The sequence below is a fragment of the Delphinapterus leucas genome, chromosome 1, assembly GCF_059928025.1.
Source record: "Delphinapterus leucas isolate spDelLeu-1000000601 "Yukka" chromosome 1, BTC_Dleu_Yukka2, whole genome shotgun sequence".
NCBI classification, from domain to species: domain Eukaryota; kingdom Metazoa; phylum Chordata; class Mammalia; order Artiodactyla; family Monodontidae; genus Delphinapterus; species Delphinapterus leucas.
Genome location: NC_143129.1, coordinates 98,267,559 through 98,289,226, shown reverse-complemented (window position 1 = coordinate 98,289,226; position 21,668 = coordinate 98,267,559). Strand labels below are relative to the sequence as shown.

Sequence of the window (21,668 nt, the reverse complement as noted above, 5' to 3'; positions counted from 1 at the left end):
TTCCATGGAAACATCTATAAGCCAGGAGTTTTTCCCCTTCCTTAGAAAACTAAATATTTGTTACAATTCCATGGGTATGTAGATGAGCGAAATGTGGAAACACTGTAGAAATAAGTGAATTAGGTGAATAAGCCACAAGAGCATATTTATAACTTGTGTTTTCAGGAACGTCTTATGTCTAATCTTGAATATACTTGCAATGAAGAAGGAATACTGCCACACACAGTTAGCTTCATGATTTGCTAGATCAGATAATATTTAAGCCATGATGAGTAGATCAGTTTGCATAGGTTCTGTTGTTCTGTAGTCAGGTGCTCAACTGATCTTAATAACAATGCAGGAGCTATTTCTCAACATGAGAATACCAAGTTTCCAAATAGGGAATAGTTATGGTATAAAACTCTAGGAGCATATTTTGTGATTCTCCTTTCAGAAATTATTTCATTCTCCACAGAGCATCCTGATCTGCCACAGACACTTCAAGCAACATTTGATCTGCTCAAGGTCAGAACTGCTTGCACCATGGCCTGAGGTTATATAAAGAATTATTCTCCTCTAAGAATTTTTCCAAAAAACACAGAAATCTTATGGGTAGATCAGTACACACAAAGTGATATGTTTAGATTTGACCTCAGATACTGTGCTATTGTATGCACAGTGCAGCAAATTCTCTCTTTTTCTCTTTTTTTTTCTTTCATTTTAGGAATATCCTGACATGCTCAAGACTTTTGGCCCTCTAAAACTGTACTTATGGTGTAGGTCTTCAAATTTTTATGACACTTTCCCCCCAGCTTCTAACAAGTATAGATATTACTGAGACTTCTAAGGTACTTATTACTCCTTGTTCCTCTGGTCACATTGTCTTGATGTTATCAATGTAAAGGCAAGTATGAGAACACATAGAACTAATTTATAACAGAATCACACAGTTGTTGTGGACTTAATGATAAAGAATTAGATTGTGTTCCTGTCCCTTCCAGGTTGAACTAAACTGTTTCTGTTGTTCTCTGCTTATTGGGACGGAGAAAAACCAACATTAGTCAGCTCAATGGTAGTGACCACATGAAAGGATGTAGGTTGAATGGCTCCAGTAAATAAGAGATACCATTGTGTGTATTACCTAATTACATTTGAGATAATACTGTTGTTTTCTCAAGATTCATCTACCTTCCTAACAGGCCATACACTCAAGTAGATTTTAATGTCAGGAGCATTCTTTTCTGACACACCTCCCAGAATTGTGAGAATATCCATAAAGTGGATGAGTTTTCATATCATCAATCCCAGAGTTTACTACAAGTTGGACTTGTGTTCAAACCTTCTGGTTATCTCTCCAGTTATGCTACCTATTACAATAACCATTCTCACTTTTATTCTGCTGGTTAGATGCTACCACTTGGATTCTGCCAATGCCAATATATTTGCTCCTTTAATTCAGGGAACTCATTTTCCATGGCAGCTTCTCCTACTCTTATTTCCAGTCCACAAAGGATAGCTACTCCAGAGTTTTGAAAGAATATTTGTGATACCCTAATCTTAGTGCCTTGGTGAAGGTTGTGTCTTCAGTGTTCTCTCAGATGAAAAAAGTTATGTGACCTCAGGTTACAGAAATTTTCTATACGCCTGTTTGAATTCCTTCTTCAACATAAGCCAAGCCACTTTTGACATCCAAATATCTTTTAGTGTGGATTGTTATTAAGCTGAAATTTCAATCAACTGAGCAGGCATCTGAGCACTGCTGAATTCAGAATCTGTATTAACTATCCTTATATCAATAACTTTATGTTAAACTAAAGTTAGAACCCATAGGACCTGTTCTAGCTTCACTTAGTAGCCATTTTTACATATATTATTAATGTATATGTCAATTTTTAGATGGATATGTATAAATTATATTTATAGGTCAAATTTATAGGTCAAAAATGGTCAAATACAATTCATATGATTCAACCTAATAAATAAACAGAACCTTATTTTATTTTGAGGAGAATTTAGTGTTGTTCTCTTGGGTATTCTTAGATCTAACTATATTTATGTATGAAGAAGGAATGGGAACAGCATGAGGATAACTCTTTTGTAAGGTCACTCCCTCAAGTAGTGGTAATTATAGGGTTTCCAGGCAAGACAGGTACAACCTTGTCAAATAGTAGATGAAAGGCTGCTTATGCTGACAATGGTGTTGAGTATTCATCGTCAACTGAATCCACTCCTATATGACTGAAAGAAATGTCCTACCTCTGCAACTACAGTGATTGGAGTTCTACTATTTCCAAATCTGTGCCCAGATTTTTACATACAACACCTGCAAATACCTGTGAGTTAAATTGATGCTTTAATTCAGCAATTCATGCATCAGATCTGTGATGATTTTAAGTGTGTTACCCCTGTGGCTAACATAAAAGAAATGATTTCAGGAGAGTCATAAAATCTCCTTAGTCCTTCATCATGTTTTAAACTAGGTTTTAAAGCTCTGAGCTTATTTCTGTTTTCCTTGAACTTCTCCAATTCAAATAGAAACTTCCAATCCACCCCCACCTTCCTTGCATTTTTTATTTGCAACAAAATGGCCAACACATTAGTATTTCATTCCAGGTGACCATAAGCAATAATTTAAGTATTTTTCTTTTGCATTCCATGAATTACCAATGTCCCATTTTCAGTGATAATTAGTCTCACTGAAAACCCAACAATGTCAGATAACTAATCTCTGTTTCCCATCTTTGAGCACATATTTTAGTCACAACCACTTCTAGTAGAGAATAGATTGCTGTTGAAGAGACATGAAAGGAGCAGAGATTATTTTACATATTTCAGCATAAAGTAATTTAAAACAGGGAAATAGATGCTTACAAAATTATTGGAAGTTCTAAAGGAGTTGGCTCCAGACTGGAGTTTCTCAAATGATTGGCAGAAAACAAGAGAATAGACCCCTGTTAGAATCGTGATCTCTGCCACGTTATGAATGTAGAGTATCAAGAGGTCATTGCTGGAATTACCGGGGTCAAGCATGCACACATAACCTGAAATTCAGGGATTCAGGGTGAGAGGATTAGTGCCAGAACTTCCACAACATTATGGACACAAGAAAGTGAATTCCAACAGCCTTTAGTCCTGCAATCAACTTCCAATATTCATGGAGTGACTCAGCTATAACATCCATGATGTTGCTCAGTAACCTTATGGAGCAGGAAGTTGGACTCTACTACTGTCTTTCAAATTTTATACAACAAATCTGTGTAACTTATCCACATTTAGAACCGAACATCAAAGTAGACTAAAAGAAATGTCCTATCTGCAACACAGGAAATAAAAACTTGAAAGAAATTGTCAATCAGTTGTACTCAGTCCAACTTAAAGGACAATATATTGAATGGATCATACACAGAATTGTTAAATTACAAAAATAATGACTATCCTTGGAACAGAAAAGACTGTGAGCTAGTATCCAAATCCTTCAGATAATGAAAAGAATTAACCTTACTGGCATCATTAATCAAACACATGAATTATTTTTTAGAATGGAGGCTGACAAACTATAGCTAGTGGCCTGTTTTTGTGAGGTACATGATCTAAAATGATTTTTACACTTTTACAGTGTTGAAAAAATATATAAAGAAGATGACAGAGATCCTATGTAGCTTGAAAAGTCAAAAATATTTATTATCTGGCCCTTTTCCAAAAAATTGTTTGTTGACCCCTGTGTTAGATTGAGAACAAATAAGTCAGAAAGCACGTAATTCATTAGAATTTATTATCTATGAAGGAACAGATTTTGTCTGCCTTTCCTATACACTACTCATTCCTAACATGGTGCCTGGTACCCAGTACATAGTTAAGTAAGTGTTTATTGAATATAATTTACAACGCTACCAATCTTTAGTAGATTTTAGCATTGTCTTTGTGTATTGTCTTTGTATACACACAAACATTTTCATTCAGATACACAACAACATAAGCAATATATTATGCTAGATTGGCATTTCAAAGTGGTGCATTGACTTGTATCCAACCATTTATAAAATCAAGTCTGTTTTGATAAGAACTTTATCAGCACTCAGTTTCGATCCAATTTTGATCTCTTCCTACTCTGATTATCTCAAGTAATATATTCCATGTTATTGAAACCTATTAATAATCCCACTTTAATGATGAATTATCCACATCTCTGTATGCATTAAAAATGAAACAAAAACAAAAGAAAAACAACAATGAAACTCTATAAGAAATACATTTGCTATTGTAACACCCCAGGGCTCATGTGTAGAGTAAATTCCTTTTACCAGAGACACAGCAAATAATTAATTGGGAATATAATGTGCACTGATACCAGTTTTATTTTCTTTTGAACTTATTTTCCTTTTGAACACCTGAATTAACATATCTATGTTTTTGAGAATATCTTTCTCCATACGACAATATTGTTATACTGTCCAGTACTAATATTTCAGATTTTATATTTACAATTCACAGTTTACATAATATAAAAGAAACTCCCTAAATTTACATTTGAAAATGTTCAAATGAATACAAAGAAGGATATAATAAGTTCAAAAAGCAGGAGGAGCATTCTAATATTGGAATAAGTGAGGATGACATAAAATTCAAATAAATTGTAAATGATGAAAGAAGAAGAATTATGTCCTACAAGCTGTTTTGTTTCTAGATATGTTATTGAAATTTCAACTGGACTTTCTAATGACAACATAATTTTATTTTAAATATTTTGCCAATTCAGAGATGAGTATGATATTTGGGTGCTTGCTTCTAGAGTGAATTTTATGAAATAATTTATCTGAGCAGAAGCTTTGTAACACTGAGGTTATAAATTTTTTAATCTTGAAAAGTAAAACTACAATTATAATCAACTGGCAGATAAATTAAAAATCATATTTTTCCTGAAAAGCAGATTGAAGAATCACAATATCTATTTTCTGAAAACAATGTCTATTTTAAATATCTTCTATTTTCTTAAATAGATTTCTATTTACATTTAATGCCACATTTGTATTAAATTAACACATAATATTATATTTGTAAATCCAAGATATTCAAGATGTTAGTATAATTTTAAAAGATGAAACTAGAGTAAAAGTTCTCAAAATCTACCTAAACTAGTTAGAAAAATGCAATGTATTTAATATTTCTCTACCATAGGCAAACTATTTTGAAGATATTTCTCACAATTTATTTCTTTCTAAACTTGATATTCTATAATTTCATATAAATGTATACTTCCCTTAAACACTCTAAATCTAGTATTTGATATTAAGGTAACAAGGTAAATTTTGAACTATAGTATTCAGCTTTTGAGATGTTCATCCATAAGTCAACAACAAGTTTTGGCTATTTTTCTGGATTTCAGGAATTTTTTGCTTTTAATTTACAAGTGTTTGTTCCCATTTGTAATAAATTGGGCCTACTGTCCACCTCTAGCCATAATAACTTAGACAAGAAAGTTTCTTTCATGCAAGATTTGGAATTAGTAGCTGTGGATTACTTCCTTTGTATAGTCTCAATTTTTTCATGTAAAGTTGGATGCAATGATTATTATTTCTTGTGGACTGAGGGTCAACATAATTGATTCACAAAGAGCAACAGCAAATGCACCAAGAGAAGCAGAGATGTTGCTGGAGCTTTAATATTAACCTGTGTTCTTACCTTTGGTTTCTGTGAAACCAAATTTTCTTTACATAAAGCTTTCTCTAATTTATTGCATTTTCAGTTACTTTCCCTCAGATTGGTTTTTGTTGTCTGCAGCAAAAAAGTCATAATTAATGAAAGAACTATATTCTCTGCATTTTCCTAATAATTCTGTCAGCAGTTCTCCTAATCAAAAGTTCAAATTTATTAACTTGGAATTAAAATTCAATATAATCTTGGCTTTTAAAAATCTTATAAAAACTATATGCTTCAGGTTTAAAAAGTTTTCTGTTCTTTGTATATATTTTTATTAATAGAGTCACAAATATTTATGAACTACTACTGTAAAAATGTCACTTTTATAAGTATCATATACTCATATTTTCCTCTCTTGTATTTTCCTTGTTTTTTGAGTTAAAAATAATTTCTTGCTTTTCTGAATAATCATATCTTATTATTTGTAATTCTAATAAAATAACATTTTAACTTATAATAATATGATTAATATATATGACCAAACTCTTCTTCTAGACTATATTATCTGTTCATACATCTTATAGATTAAAATATTATAATACACAGATATTTTCTGAAGGAGTGTGGGTTACCAAACATTTGCCTCTCTATTTTTGTTTTTATTATTATCTCTAATATGAGTGATTTCTATTTTATAGACTCCAAGTTCCTGGCTCCATGGTTATAGTTGCCCATGTCACAGGTGTAATTTTATTCTTTGGCTGCCTTCTTGATTTCTGCAATAGTAATGCATTTTGGCCCATGATCTTCTTATTTCATGACTCTCTCTGTATAAGCTAAGCACTGAAAGCTTCATTGCTTTCTGATATTTATTTTAAACAATTGTGATAATCTCAACCTAATCCTTGATAGTCTATCAATCATTAATTTTATAATATTTCCAAACTTCTCAACACTCAAAACATCTATAGTTTTATTCACCACTTCTTTGTTAATGACATATATATGTGTACATATATATGTATATATATGTATAATTTTGTTTTTCATTTAACCTTCTGTATTCCCATTTGCTTCATACATTCTTTGGCTGTCCAGTTGGTACACTGAAGTACCCAGGTATTCTTACTGTTGCTCCTTGTTGATCTGCAATGATCACTCTCCATATTCCATTTTGCACTTTCCTTTCAATTTACTATATAAATATTTTTCAAAATAATCTCATAAAGGATCAGTATTGATCATGCCATTCTCCACTCAAAAACCACCAGCAAATTTGTTTTCCAAGGAATTATATTCTCCTAACTTAATTTGCTTTTAGTAGTTTTGAAGTGTTTTCTATTTGATTTTCATCACAATTGACCTTACAGTTTCCTATTTTATCACCTCCCACACATGCTCCTTGCTTTATCCTTAATTTAATATTTGTATACTCCCTTGACTTTAAAATCTTGTTGTGAAAATGAGATACATTTATACAAATGAAATGACAAAGATGCCATACTTTAATTTATACTGAATTATGAAATTAGTAGTATAATTTGTAACACAACCTTGTGGAATAGTGAGCACATTTTTCATGGTTGATTTGGGAGATGTGCAGAAAGTAAAAGGAAGGAGATGGCATTCCAGGTATAGGAAAAGATAGAAGAGGCATGGTTAGGTGAGGTGTTTATAGTCTTTCCAAGAATAACATATAGAACAGACTGAATAACAATAGCAGCAACAAAGGATTTCATTTTGGTGACTAATGGGAGATACAAATGTAGAATAAGGGTGGTTTTAGATTAGTAATTACTTGATCTATCATGTCACAAAATTTAGATTTTATACCTTTTAAGGGAGTGACATGATAAAAGGGGTTAACCAGACTTATCTGAAAAGGACACAATTGCCCTATGATTTTTTTTTTTTTTTTTTTTTTTGCGGTATGCAGGCCTCTCACTGTTGTGGCCTCTCCCTTTGCGGAGCGCAGGCTTCGGACACACAGGCTCAGCGGCCATGGCTTACGGGCCTAGCTGCTCCGTGGCATGTGGGATCTTCCCGGACCTGGGCACGAACCCGTGTCCCCGGCATTGGCAGGCGGATTCTCAACCACTGCGCCACCAGGGAAGCCCCTGCCCTATGAGTTTATTCAGGGTTATTCTTTATATAAATTGGAAAATCTATCATTTTTATTTATTTCAATATAATGTATGAGTTCAAATAATAATAGCAATTATACAATTATTATTTTTCTGATTAAACTAAGGAACTTGCCATATATTAAGAAAACTCAATATATGAACTTTTTATGGACTCCTTAACTCTGACTTAAGCAATGGAATATCCCTAAAAAATAGGAGTAATATGGAGCAGCTGATGGGGGGAGAAGGGAGCATCAGTGAAGTTGTTATTATTGTTGCTATTTCTGATGGGTTATCTAACTGCATATTTCATACCGATTGGAATGATGTAAACATTTGAAGAAAAACTAATAATGCAATAGAGAAGGAGAAAATCACTGGAGTGATATCTTTGAGTTGAGGAATTAGTTATGAAGTTAATCAATACTAACATATTATGCAGGTTGTAATAGGTAGTTAGGTATGGTGATATTAAATTTTGGAATTTCTCTATTCTTTTTTTCCTTTTCAATGAAATAAAATGCAAAGCTGTAAGATAAAAGGGAGGATGGAGAAAACGTTGTTGGATACCTGAGGAGAGAAAACAATGTCTGAAATCATCCCTCAAGGGAGTGGAAAGATGAGTGGACTAGTCAAATATAGAAAAAATTGCTTGTCAACACTAGAGGCATAGTGAGGGTGATGGTAGTGGATACAATGTGACCCCTGTGAATACTTTAAGTTAAAGAATCAACAACTTTAATTGCGATATCCTGAAAATAAAGTGGCTTAAAAAGCTGCAAGTTTACTTCGGTTTCTAATAACAGACATGAAGTGATTGTTCAGATTGGTGGGGAACTCTGCTCCTGCTACTTAAGATCATTGGATTTCCTAGTTTCTTTCTAGAATTTATCTTGGCTTTTCTCTAGGGGTTGACTTTATGTGCCTCTTCAAATATGGCTCACAAACGTATTCCAGGCTATGGGAAAGAGAAAAAGATCATGTGCTTAAATTCTGTATAAATAGACAAAGGATGAAAACATCACTTCTGCTAACATTTAGTTGATGAAAAATTAGTCCTGTGGGCACAGCCTGCCATAGTGGTGTAAGATGCTGGGAAGTATATCTACCTCGATATCTGTCTATCACAAAAGAGGGAGCTAACGGATTTGTACCAATATTTAATATCCTCCCTATACAGCACACATTAAAAAATGTTTAGTCTATCCATATTCAGGTGTGGAATAAGTAAAAATTTGGATAGAAACAGTTTTATTTTCTGGGAGAGTACAAGGAAGGGGAAGATGTCCAAAGAAATTTGAGGGTGTATGTGAAAAAGTGATTATAATATTAGGAAAAGTGATCCAACCTTTGGGAAAAGTAAAATAAAGAAGTGAAATGGGGGCTGCTGCTGAGGGTTACTGAAAAAAATATAAAGGTGAGAAATGAAGTTTTATAGGAAGTGAGTGGGAATATGGGAAGGGACTTTAAACAGTGAAATACTTTGTCTTTTTTTTTTTTTTTTTTTTTTTTTTTTTGCTGTAGGCCGGGCCTCTCACTGTTGTAGTCTCTCCCGTTGCGGAGCACAGGCTCCGGACGCGCAGGCTCAGCGGCCATGGCTCACGGGCCCAGCCGCTCCGCGGCAGGTGGGATCTTCCCGGACTGGGGCACGAACCCGCGTCCCCTGCATCGGCAGGCGGACTCTCAACCACTGCGCCACCAGGGAAGCCCTGTCATTTTTTTTTAAGATGTGTAAAAATGAGAAATTCTAAGGAATAAACATAGGACTGAACTATTGTCACCAACCCCCTGAGTTTGTCCCCAGCAAGGGTTCTTCTGTCCTGTGTTACTCTCGCCAATAGAAGGAGACCAAGTTCGGTTCAGAAGCAAAGGAAAGCTTTATTCTTTGATCAGAGAATAGAGAGGTGTTGGCACGCACTCTAGATACTCGCTCTCCTGAAAGGCTGTGGGTGGGGCTGCCTTTATAGGGTTCTTCAGAGGGGAGGGAATGGAGTTCTCAAGGGTCTTGCGCAGCCACAGCCTTGCTGCTCAGGCTCCAGATGGCAGTTCCCAGGGCAACGTCTTTGCACACAGCCCACCGCCGCCATCTTGAATTGAGGTTTCTGCTGAGCTGAAGTGTCGGTGTCGGGTGCAGCCATGTCACACTAGGAACTCTGGTCAGAAGTGCAAGGTGCAAGGCCTCTGTGTGTGGCACCCTATGAGCAACTGAAACTAGACTAAGCACAAAGGACAAAAAGGTTAGACATTATTACCCAGATTTTATTTTTATACCGTGGAAGTTGTTGATGGGCTTTGCCGGTGACATTATCAATTCGTGTTGTTAAATAAGACAATTGGAGGAGAGAAATTCAAGCAGTTGAGAGGCTAGATTCATAGACGCACATAATGAAATGCTACAATGGAAAAGCTACCATCTGTAGGTCTACTTAAATGCCAATCATTCGTCCTCTCCTCATGGAATAGGATCTTAGCACAGCTTTTCTATGTAAATGTTCCCTGCTTGCTTATGATTTTAGTGATGAGCTGTTCCCAATCATCTTAAATAACCTCTTATGTGAAGGATTTAAAAAACAAAAAATAAGACTCTACATTCTTAAATCAAAGAAAAAAATGGAATTCTACTCTGTAGATTCATAGTGAGTCAGACAACATATCCTATATCTTTCTGTTCTGGTTTTGATAAAATAATTCACACTTTCTGCCTGTCAACCCATGAGTAATCCATAAAATAACACATTTTAGTGTTTTGTGCAGGAGGGCATTTAATGCATAAGGAGAAAGACTGTTCTTCTATTTAGTAGTCCAGTCAGGAAGTTATGTGTGTGTTTTAATCTTTCCTTTGCATAAATACCACTGTTACTTTTCATTCAGATTGCATTGCCTCTAATTCTGCTTCCTCCTCAAGAATTCCTTTTCTACTTGTTATTTACATCTTTCAAATATTTGCAGATTATTTTCATATTCCTTTAGCCCAGCTATAAATATTATGCTGCTTTACTCTCCACCCATAAATCAGTCTTCCCTTGTCATTATTCAGTTGTTGTTTTTTTTTTTTTTTTTTTCGGACTCTTTCCAGCATTACTACATATGCCTGATATTGAAGTGCCCCAGAATTAACACAATATTGCAACTGCAGTCACCAATAACAATATCAACTTCCTTTCTTAGTACAGGATGTCTCTTCATTTTGTATTTACTGTTATATTCATGGATTTTGTTTCCTTTGTTGACTGTGCTATATCACTTTTCTTTACGAAATGTGTTAATTAATCTGTCTTTTATATTTCATTATTTCTAATATCCATGGATTAATCACAACGATAGTCTAAAATCCATGATTTTATCTTGTATTTGATTGTAATTTTGTTTATTTTCTCTAGAAATTCTGTAAAGTCACATGAGCATCACATTATTACACTATTCATCCCCTCATTTAGGATAATTTATAAAGGTGTTAATAAAGGAGAGCTAAAATCTAATGACTGAAGGGAAGCTAATTACCCACAGGTAAACTCTCTGCAATATTTGTCATTACTCTAATGACCATTTTTTCATTCAATATTTAAACCAAAAAGAAATGTTTATATTCTGACAAATTAGATTATGTGGAAGAAGCATTTAATGAAATATATTTTTAATCCAAAGTATGGTCTGAATGATCTCACAGAGCATGTGTCCCAGTGAAATAGAAAATTTCTAAACACTTTGAAAATATTACATAGTTCTCAGTTGGTGCTGTGACGCTATGTCCTTGACTCCCAAAATACTATCCATATTATACTATTATTATTATGTATTAAAAATACAACTCTCTGTATTTCCATGTAGAAGCCTGGAAAGGAAGTTACTAACTCTCTGTGTAAAAATTTTCCTCATGAATTTTTTAGAATTAAAGTATGGTTGGAGGTGTATCATGCACATGGAGATACTGAGAATGTATAAATTGGAAACAGACAGAATATACAAAGGCAGAGAGGCCTAAAAGAATACATTCTGAACACTTCAGTTTTGGCTGATGACAAGTTTTAGGAAAAAGGAGAAAGTGGCTTCACTTGAAAGACAGGTGAATGGATGTTCTTTGTTCCTACCCCAAATCCAATGCCTCCATTAATTGTATCTAGGTGCCCACTCCTCTAACGTGTTATTGAGTTGAAGATGATCTCATATCCAGCTTGAGGTTGTTTCTAATTAGCCATAGCCAACATTAGCAATCTCAACATATGTGAGAGAAACTGAACAAAATCCAAATTTCGCTTTTGAAAAGAAAAACTTTCAGCAAACTAGGAGAAAAGGGTTTCTTCAGCCTGATGTAAGCATCTATTGATCAACTCTACAGCTAGCATCATAATTAATAGCAAACGACTGAATGTTTTCCCCATAAAATCAGGAAAAAGACAAGTATATCTCACTCATACTTCTATTTAATATTGTGCTGGAGGTTTTAATAAATGTAATAAGATATGCAAAAAAGGTATCCAGATTGGAAAGGAAGAAGTAAAACTATCTTAATTTGCAAACAACAGGATCATCAATGTAGAAAATCTGATAGATTTACAAAACTGTTACTAGAACTAATATATGAGTATAGGAAGGTTGCAATATGTAATATCAATATAAAAAACCCTCTGAAATTAAAAATCCTGAAATTAAAATAAAAATAACATCTATAATAATTTAATATATATGTCTTGAAGAAAATGTGTGAGACTTACAAAATGAGAACTTAAAACTTTGCTCATCATTGTTAAACAATTAAAGAAGCCTTAAATAAAAGGAGAGAGGTACCTTGGTCATATCTCAGAAGTCTGAATATTATGAAGAGGTCAAAAATATCTAAGATAAATTAAATAAAATAACGATTAAAATCTCAGCAGGCTTTTTATAGAAATTGACAGAGTGCTTAATTCATTCAGAAATTCTAAGGAGCTAGAATTGGCAAAATAACTTTCAAAAAATAAGGACAAAGTCAAAGGGCTAACCTGATTTTAAAACTTATTATAAATATACAAAATTATGACAGTGTGTTTTTACATCAACATATACAAGTAGATCAATGAAAAAAGATTAGAATGTCTAGAAACAGACTGACATATATGGACAACTAATTTTTTTTGTAAGAGCTTTATTAAGATATGATTCACAAATTCACATACCATACAATTCACACACTTAAAATGTACAATTCAAAGATATTTAGTATGTTCACAAAGTGCAACCATAACTACAATCAAATTTAAAACATTTTTGTCACCTCTAAATGAAAGCTCATACCCTTTAGCTATCACCTCCCAACCCCCCAATCTTCCCCAGCCCTAAGTAAACACTAGTCTACTTTATAGATTTGCCTATCCTTGTCATTTTATAAAATATGTGATCTTGTGTATCTGCCTTCTTTCACTTAGCATGTTTTAAAGGTTCATACAAGTTATATCATGTATCAGGGCATTGATATTTATATGGATAAATGATATTGTGTTGTAAGGGTATACCACAATTGTATTTAACCATTCATCAGTTGATAAACATTTAGGTTGTTTCCACCCTTTGGCTATTATGAATAATACTGCTATCAACATTCGTGTACAAGATATCATATACACATTTATTTTCATTGCTCTTGGATAAAATTTGAGTAACTTCCAGATTATTTTCCAAAGCATCTGTACCATTTCTCATTCCCACCAACAATCTGTGATGGTTCTGATTTTACCACATCCACATCCTTGTCAACACTTGTTATTATTTGACATTTTGATTATCATAGTTCTACTCAGTGTAAAGTGGAATACTACTGCGGTTTTGATTTGCATTTCCTTGATGACTAATGATATCAAGCCTCTCTTCATGTGCTCAGTAGCCATTTATATATCTTTGTTGAGAAATGTTTATTCATAACCTTGGCATGTTTTTAATCATGTTATGTGTATTTTTACAAGAGTTCTTTATATGTTCTTATCAGTTATATAATTTACAAATATTTTCCGCCATTCTTTGTGTTGTCTTTTTACTTTCTTGACAATGTCCTTTGCTGCATAAAAGTTTTTACTTTTGATGAATGTTAATTTATTTTTTTCTTTCCTTTCTTGTGTTTTTGATGTCATATCTAATGACCCACTGCCAAATTATGGTCACAAATATTTAACCCTAGGTTTTCTTCTACAAGTTTTATAGTCTGAGACTTTACATTTAGGTCTTTGATCCACTTTAAGGTAATTTTTGTACATGGTATGAAGTACGGTGTCAACTTCCTTCTTTTGCATGTGGATATCCAGTTTTCTTAGCATCATGTGTTGAAAAGACTATTCTGTCTCAACTGACTGGTCTTGATACCTTGGTCAAAAATCAGTTGATCAAACATGTATGGATTTATTTCTATTCCATTGATCTACATATCTATCCATATGCTTGTATGACATTAATTACTGTAACTTTGTAGTAACTTTTGAAATTAGGAAATGTAACTTCTAATTTGTTCATCTTTTTCAAAATTGTTTTTGCTTTTTGTTGTTGTTGTTTTGAGCTTTCATATGAATTTAAGGACGTGCATATCAATTTCTACAAAGAAGGTAGCTATGATTCTGATTAAGATTGTGCTGAATGTATAGATTAGATCGGTTCAGGTCATATTGCCATCTTGTCACTATTAAGTCTTCTGATCCATAAATATGCAATGTATTTCCGTTTGTTTAGATCTTCTTTAATATCTTTCCTCAATGTTTTGTATTTTTCAGATTTTTTTTTTTAAAGGAGTAAAGCTGTGGTTTTCTTTTTTTTTTTGAAGATGGGGGTAGGAGTTTATTAATTAATTTATTTATTTTTGCTGTGTTGGGTCTTAGTTTCTGTGCGAGGGCTTTCTCTAGTTGTGGCAAGCGGGGGCCACTCTTCATCGCAGTGTGGGGGCCTCTCGCAGCCTCTATTGTTGTGGAGCACAGGCTCCAGACGCACAGGCTCAGTAGTTGTGGCTCACGGGCCTAGTTGCTCCGCAGCATGTGGGATCCTCCCAGACCAGGGCTGGAACCCGTGTCCCCTGCATTCTCAACCACTGTGCCACGAGGGAAGCCCTGTATTTTTCAGAATTTAAATATTGTTCTTCTTTTGTTAAATGTATTCCTAAATATTTTATTCTTTTGGATGCTATTATAAGTGGTATTACTTTCTTAATTTCCTTTTTGGTTTGTTATTGCTGTTTTAATAGAAACACAACTAATTTTTGTGTGTTTATGTTGTATCCTGAACTTTGCTGAAATTTTTTAGCTCTAAATATGTGTGTGTGTGTCTGTGTGTGTGTGAGTGTGTGTGTGTGAATTGTTTAGGTTTTTCTATATATAAAATTATGTCACCTGCAAATGGGGATATTTTAACTTTATTGTTTCCAATTTGGATGCTTTTTATTTCTTTTTCTTGATTAATTGCTCCAGCTAGAAGTTCCAATACAAGGCTGAATATAAGTGCCCCACTGAGCATCCTTGTCACATTACTGATCTTAGGTTAAGATATTCAGCATCACATAATTCAGTAAGATATTAGCTGTGGGGTTTTCATAAATGTACTAACTGAGTTGAGGAGATTCCCTTTAATTCTTAGTTTGTTAAGGATTTTTATCAAGAAAGGGTATTGAATTTTTTTCAAATGTGTTTTCTACATCAATTAAGATAAGCACGTGTAGGGTTTTTTTTCCCCTTCATTCTAGAGAGAGAGAGAGAGAGAGAGAGTATTGACCCATCCTTCCATTCTTGGGATAAATCCCATTTGGTTATGATATATAATCATTTTAATATAATGTTTGATCAGTTGGTTATTTTGTTGAGGATTTTTGCTTGTATATTTATGAGGAATATTGGTTTACAGTTTTCTCAGAATTTTGTTCGTTTTGTTTCAGGGTAATGCTGGCCTTATAGGATGAATTTGAAGTGGTCCTTCCTCATTTATTTTTTGGAAGAATTTGAAAAGGATCACTATTAATTTTCTTTAACTGTTTAGTAGAATTTATTAGTACACTCATGTGGATCTGAACTTTCCTTTGCTGTTTTTTGAGTGCAGATGTTTTTGCTTGGATATGTCTGTTAAGATTTTCTATTTTTCTTGAGTTAGTTTGGTAATTGTATTTTTCTAGGAATATGTTAATTTCATCTAAGTTAATTTGTTGTCATCCAATTGATCATAGTTTTCTCATATAACCCTATTTATATCTGTAATAGTAATGTTTCCAATTTTTTCCCTGATTTTAGTAATTTGAGTATTCTCTGTTTTTTTAAATCAATCTTCCTAAGTTTGTCAATTTTGGGGTTTTTCAAAGGGCCATTTTTTTTTTTCATTACTGCTATTGTTTTTCTATTCTCTATTTCATTTACCTCTGCTCTAATCTTTATCAGTTCCTTTTTTCCATTCACCTTGGATTTAATTTGGTCTTCTCTTTCTAATTATTTATGATTTAAATTTAGGTTATTGATTTGAAATCTTTATTCATTTTAAATGTAGGCCTTTCCAGCTATAAATTTCCTCTGAGGACAGTTTTCACTACAACTCATACATTTTGGCACGTTGTGTCTTCATTTTCATTTATTTCAAAGTATTTTCTAATTTTTCTTTTAATTTCCCCTTTGATCCATTTGTTTTTAAACTTTTTTTATTTGTATGTCATTGTAAATTTTCCACTTCTTCTGGTCTTGATTTCTAGTTTCATTCTGTCATAGTCAGAAAAGATACTTTGTATGATTTAAATCCTTTTAAACTCACTGAGACATGCTTGTGACCTAACATATGATCTAAGCTGGAGATTGTTACATGTAAACTTGAGAAAATGTGTATTCTTGAGTGAAGTGTTCTACATATGTCTGCTGGGCCTATTTGGTTTCTAATGTTATTTAAGAGTTCTGTTTCCTTATTGATCTTCTGTCTTATTCTATCCATTATTGAGGATTAGACATAGAAGTTTCCAATAATTATTGTAGAACCGTCTATTTCTCACTTCAATCCTGTCAGTTTTTGCTTCATATATTTTGGGGCTCTATTTGCAGGTATGTAACGTGTTGATAATTGTTACATCTTCTAATGGATTGGCCCTTTCTCTATGTATAATGTACTTCTTTGTATCTTATAGTAATTTTTTACTTATATTCTATTTTGTCTTATATTTGTGTACCACCCCAGCTCTCTCTGTGCTACTATTTTCATGAAAGGTTTTTATGTCCATCTTTCAATTTCAACCTATATGTGTCTAAAGTTAGTCTCTTGTAGACAGAATGTAGGTGGATAATGCTCTTTTAAAATCCATTCTGCCTCTCTATGCTTTTTGATTAGGGCATTTAATTCCATTTATATTTAGAGTAATTACACATAATGAAGGATTTACTTCTGTCATTTTTCTATTTGTTTTCTAATATCATATCTTTTTTGATCCTCAAATTCTCTTTACTTCCCTTCTTTTGTGTTTGATTATATTTTGTAGTGTGCCATTTTTCTTCCTTTTTTATTTCCTTTTCTGTATATTTTTTAGGTATTTTATTTAGTAGTTGTGCTAAGGATTTCAATTAGACTTTTGAACTTATAACAACTGTATATGTGTGTGTGAGTGCATATAGGTGTGTGTGTGTGTGTATACACATATATGTTTATATATAGCATCTAATAAGGGGACTATAAAGATATATATACACACATATACATAATAAATAAATAGTACATTAAGTTTACTCTGTAGTTCTGTATAGTGTAGTAAAAGTGGAGGAAGTACAAAAATCATATTTAAGCACAGATAGAGTCGTATCATGCTTTAGGAATTATAATATGCTTTCATGCCTTATAGATTAAGTAACCCATTCAACTATTTCATAAGATAAATATACTTTTGTTGTGCTGTTTGATAGTTAAGATAATTGATGCAAAGAGCTTAAAGTTTTACAGGCAGTAAGTGATGATGCTGAATTTAAAATACAGGTCTCAAGGAGAGACCTTCAAGGTGGTGTAGGAGTAAGATGTGGAGATCACCTTCCTCCCCACAAATACATCAGAAATACATCTACATGAGGAACAACTTCTACAGAACACCTACTGAACGCTGGCAGAAGACCTCAGGCTTCCCAAGAGGCAAGAAAATCTCCATGTACCTGGGTAGAGCAAAAGAAAAAAGAAAAAACAGACAAAAGAATAGGGATGGAACCTGCACCTCTGGGAGGCAGCTGTGAAGGAGGAAAAGTTTCCACACACTAGAAAGCCCCTTCACTGGTGGAGACGGAGGGTGGGTGGGGGTGGGAAGCTTCAGAGCCACGGAGGAGAGCGCAGCAACAGGGGTGCAGAGGGCAAAGTGGAGATATTCCGGCACAGAGGATCGGACCAGCACTCACCAGCATGAGAGGCTTGTCTGCTCACCCGCCAGGATGGGTGGGGGCTGGGAACTGAGGCTCTGGCTTGGGAAGTCAAATCCCGGGGAGAGGACTGGGGTTGGCTAAGTGAACACAGCCTAAAGGGGGCTAGTACACCACAGCTAGCAGGAAGGAAGTCCAGAAAAAACTCTGAACCTGCCTAAGAGGCAAGAGACCATTGTTTTGGGGAGCACAAGGAGAGGGGATTGAGAGCATGGCCTAAACGAGCTCCAGAGATGGGTGCAAGCCGCGAATATTAGCGCAGACAACAGAGACGGGCATGAGATGCTAAGGCTGCTGCTGCAGCCACCAAGAAGCCTATGTGCAAGCACAGGACACTATCCACACTTCCTCTCCCAGGATCCTGTGCAGCCCGCCACTGCCAGAGTTGCATGATCCAGGGACAACTTCCTGAGGAGAACACACGGCGTGCCTCAGGATGTTGCAATGTCATGCCGGCCTGTGCTGCGGCAGGCTCACCCTGCATTCTGTACTGCTCCCTACCCCGAGCCTGAGTGAGTCAGAGCCCCCTAATCAGCTGCTACTTTAACCCCATCCTGTCTGAGTGAAGAACAGACGACAGAGGGCAACGTACATACAGAGGCAGGGCCAAATCCAAAGCTGAACCCCAGGAGCTGTGTGAACAAAGAAGACAAAGGGAAATTTCTCCCAGCAGCCTCAGGAGCAGTGGATGAAATCCCCACAATCAACTTAAGGTACGCTGCATTTGTGGAATACCTGAATAGACAATGAATCATCCCAAAATTGAGGAGGTGGACTTTGGGAGCAACTGTAGACTTGGGGTTTGCTTTCTGCATCTAATTTGTTTCTGGTTTTATGTTTATCTTAGTTTAGTGTTTAGAGTTATTATCATTGGTAGATTTGTTTATTGATTTGGTTGCTCTCTTCTTTTATATACATATATATATATATAATTTTTTTTTTCCTTTTTCTCTTTCTAGGTTTGCTTTTATCCTTTGTCCTAAGGTTTGGTTGGTCCTTTTTTTTTTTTTTTGAACAGTTTTTAGTGCTTGTTATCATTGGAGGATTTGCTTTTTGGTTTGGTTGCTTTTTTCTTTCTTTCTTTTCTTATTTTTTTTTATAACATTTTAATTTATTTTCTTCTTAATAATTTTTCAAAATTTTTATTTTAAAAACTTTATTTTCTTTTCCTCTTTCTTTCTTTCTTCCTTCCTCTCTTTCTTTCTTTCTTTTTTCTCCATTTTCTTCTGAGCCGTGGGGCTGACAGGTTGTTGGTGCTCCAGCCAGTTGTCAGGCCTGTGCCTCTGAGGTGGGAGAGCCGAGTTCAAGACACTGGTCCACCAGAGACCTCCTGGCTTCATGTAATATCAAATATCAAAAGCTTTCCCAGAGATCTCCATCTCAACGCTAAGACCCAGCTCCACTCAACAACCAGCAAGCTACAGTGCTGGACACCCTATGGCAAACAACTAGCAAAACAGGAACACAACACCACCAATCAGGAGAGAGGCCGCCTATAAGCATAATAAGGTCACAGACACCTCAAAACACACCAGCGGATTTGGTCATGCCCACAAGAAAGGCAGGATGCAGCCTCATCCACCAGCACAGTAATCAGTACCCTCCATCAGGAAGCCTACACAACCCACTGAACCAAACTTAGCCACTGAAGGCAGACACTGAAAACAATGGGAACTATAAACCTGCAGCCTGTGAAAAGGAGACACCAAGGACAGTAAGGTAAGCAAAATAAGAATACAGAGAAACACACAGCAGATGAAGGAGCAAGGTAAAAACCCACCAGACCTAACAAATGAATAGGAAATAGGCAGTCTAGCTGAAAAAGAATTCAGGGTAATGATAGTAAAGATGATCCTAAATCTTAGAAATAGAATGGAGAAAACAAAAGAAACAATTAACAAGGACTTAGAAGAACTAAAGAGCAAACAAACAATGATGAACAACAAAATAAATGAAATTAAAAATTCTCTAGAAGGAATCAATAGAATAACTGAGGCAGAAGGACTGATAAGTGAGTGGGAAGATAAAATGATGGAAATAACTGCCAGGGAGCAGAATAAAGAAAATAGAATGAAAATAATTGAGGGCAGTCTCAGAGACTTCTGGGACAACATTATACGCACCAACATTTGAATTATAGGGGTCCCAGAAAAAGAGAAAAAGAAAAGGATTGAGAAAATATTTGAGAGTTTATAGTTGAAAACTTCTCTACCATTGGAAAGGAGATAGTCAATCAAATTCAGGAAGCACAGAAAGTTCCACACAGGATAAAATGATGAAGAAACACACCAAGACACACATTAATCAAACTATCAAACATTAAATACAAAGAAAAAATATTAAAAGGAGGAAAGGAAAAGCAACAAATAACATACAAGGGAATCCCCATAAGGTTAACAGCTGATCTTTCAGCAGAAACTCTGCAAGCCAGAAGGGAGTGGCAGAACATATTTAAAGTGATGAAAGGGAACCAACTACAACCAAGATTACTCTACCCAGCAAGGATCTCATTCAGATTTGATGAAGAAATTAAAACCTTTAAAGTAAAGCAAAACCTAAGATAATTCAGCACCACCAAACGAGCTTTACAACAAATGCTAAAGGAACACAAGAGAAGGAAAAGACCTACAAAAACCCAAAACATTAAGAAAATGGTAATGGGAACATACATATTGATAATTACCTTAAATGTAAATAGATTAAATGCTCCAACCAAAAGACATAGACTGGCTGAATGGATACAAAAACAAGACCCATATATATGCTATCTACAAGAGGCCCACTTCAGACCTAGGGACACATATAGACTGAAAGGGGATGGAAAAAAATATTCCATGCAAATGGAAATCAAAAGAAAGCTGGAATAGCAATTCTCATATTAGAAAAACTAGACTTTAAAATAAAGACTACTACAAGAGACAAAGAAGGACACTACATAATGATAAAGGGAACAATCCAAGAAGAATATATAACAATTTTAAGTATTTATGAACCCAACATAGGAGCACCTCAATACATAAGGCAAATGCTAACAGCCATAAAAGGGGAACTCAACATTAACACAATCATAGTAGGAGACTTTAACACCCTACTTTCTCCAATGGACATATCATCCAAAATGAAAATAAACACAAGCTTTAAATGATACATTAAACAAGATGGACTTAATTGATATTTACAGGACATTCCCTACAAAAACAACAGAATACACTTGCTTCTCAAGTGCTCATGGAACATTCTTCAGGATAGATCATATCTTGGGTCACAAATCAAGCCATGGTAAATTGAAGAAAATTGAAATCGTATCAAGTATCTTTTCTGACCACAATGCTATGAGACTAGATATCACTTACAGGAAAAAATCAGTAAAAAATGCAAACACATGGAGGCTAAACAATACACTACTTAATAGCCAAGTGATCACTGAAGAAATCAAAGAGGAAATTTAAAAATACCTAGAAACAAATGACAATGAAAACACGGTGACCCAAAACCTATGGGATGCAGCAAAAGCAGTTCAAAAAGGGAAGTTTATAGGAGTACAGTCCTACCTCAGTAAATA

At 34.6% G+C, this 21,668-nt stretch overlaps 1 long non-coding RNA gene across 12 annotated transcripts in view; it reads left to right on the top strand.

The window, feature by feature from the left end:
- LOC149750695 (uncharacterized) overlaps positions 1-21,668 on the top strand; it is an 81,666-nt gene that overhangs the window by 44,027 nt on the left and 15,971 nt on the right. For 10 of the 12 annotated variants that reach the window (XR_016394633.1, XR_016394640.1, XR_016394631.1 and 7 more), the window contains one exon: positions 455-21,668. This exon is cut by the window's right edge and continues 15,971 nt beyond it. This is a non-coding gene — a long non-coding RNA (uncharacterized LOC149750695). The remainder of the gene's footprint in view (positions 1-454) is intronic. The other 2 variants (XR_016394643.1, XR_016394629.1) reach the window with 2 other exon arrangements.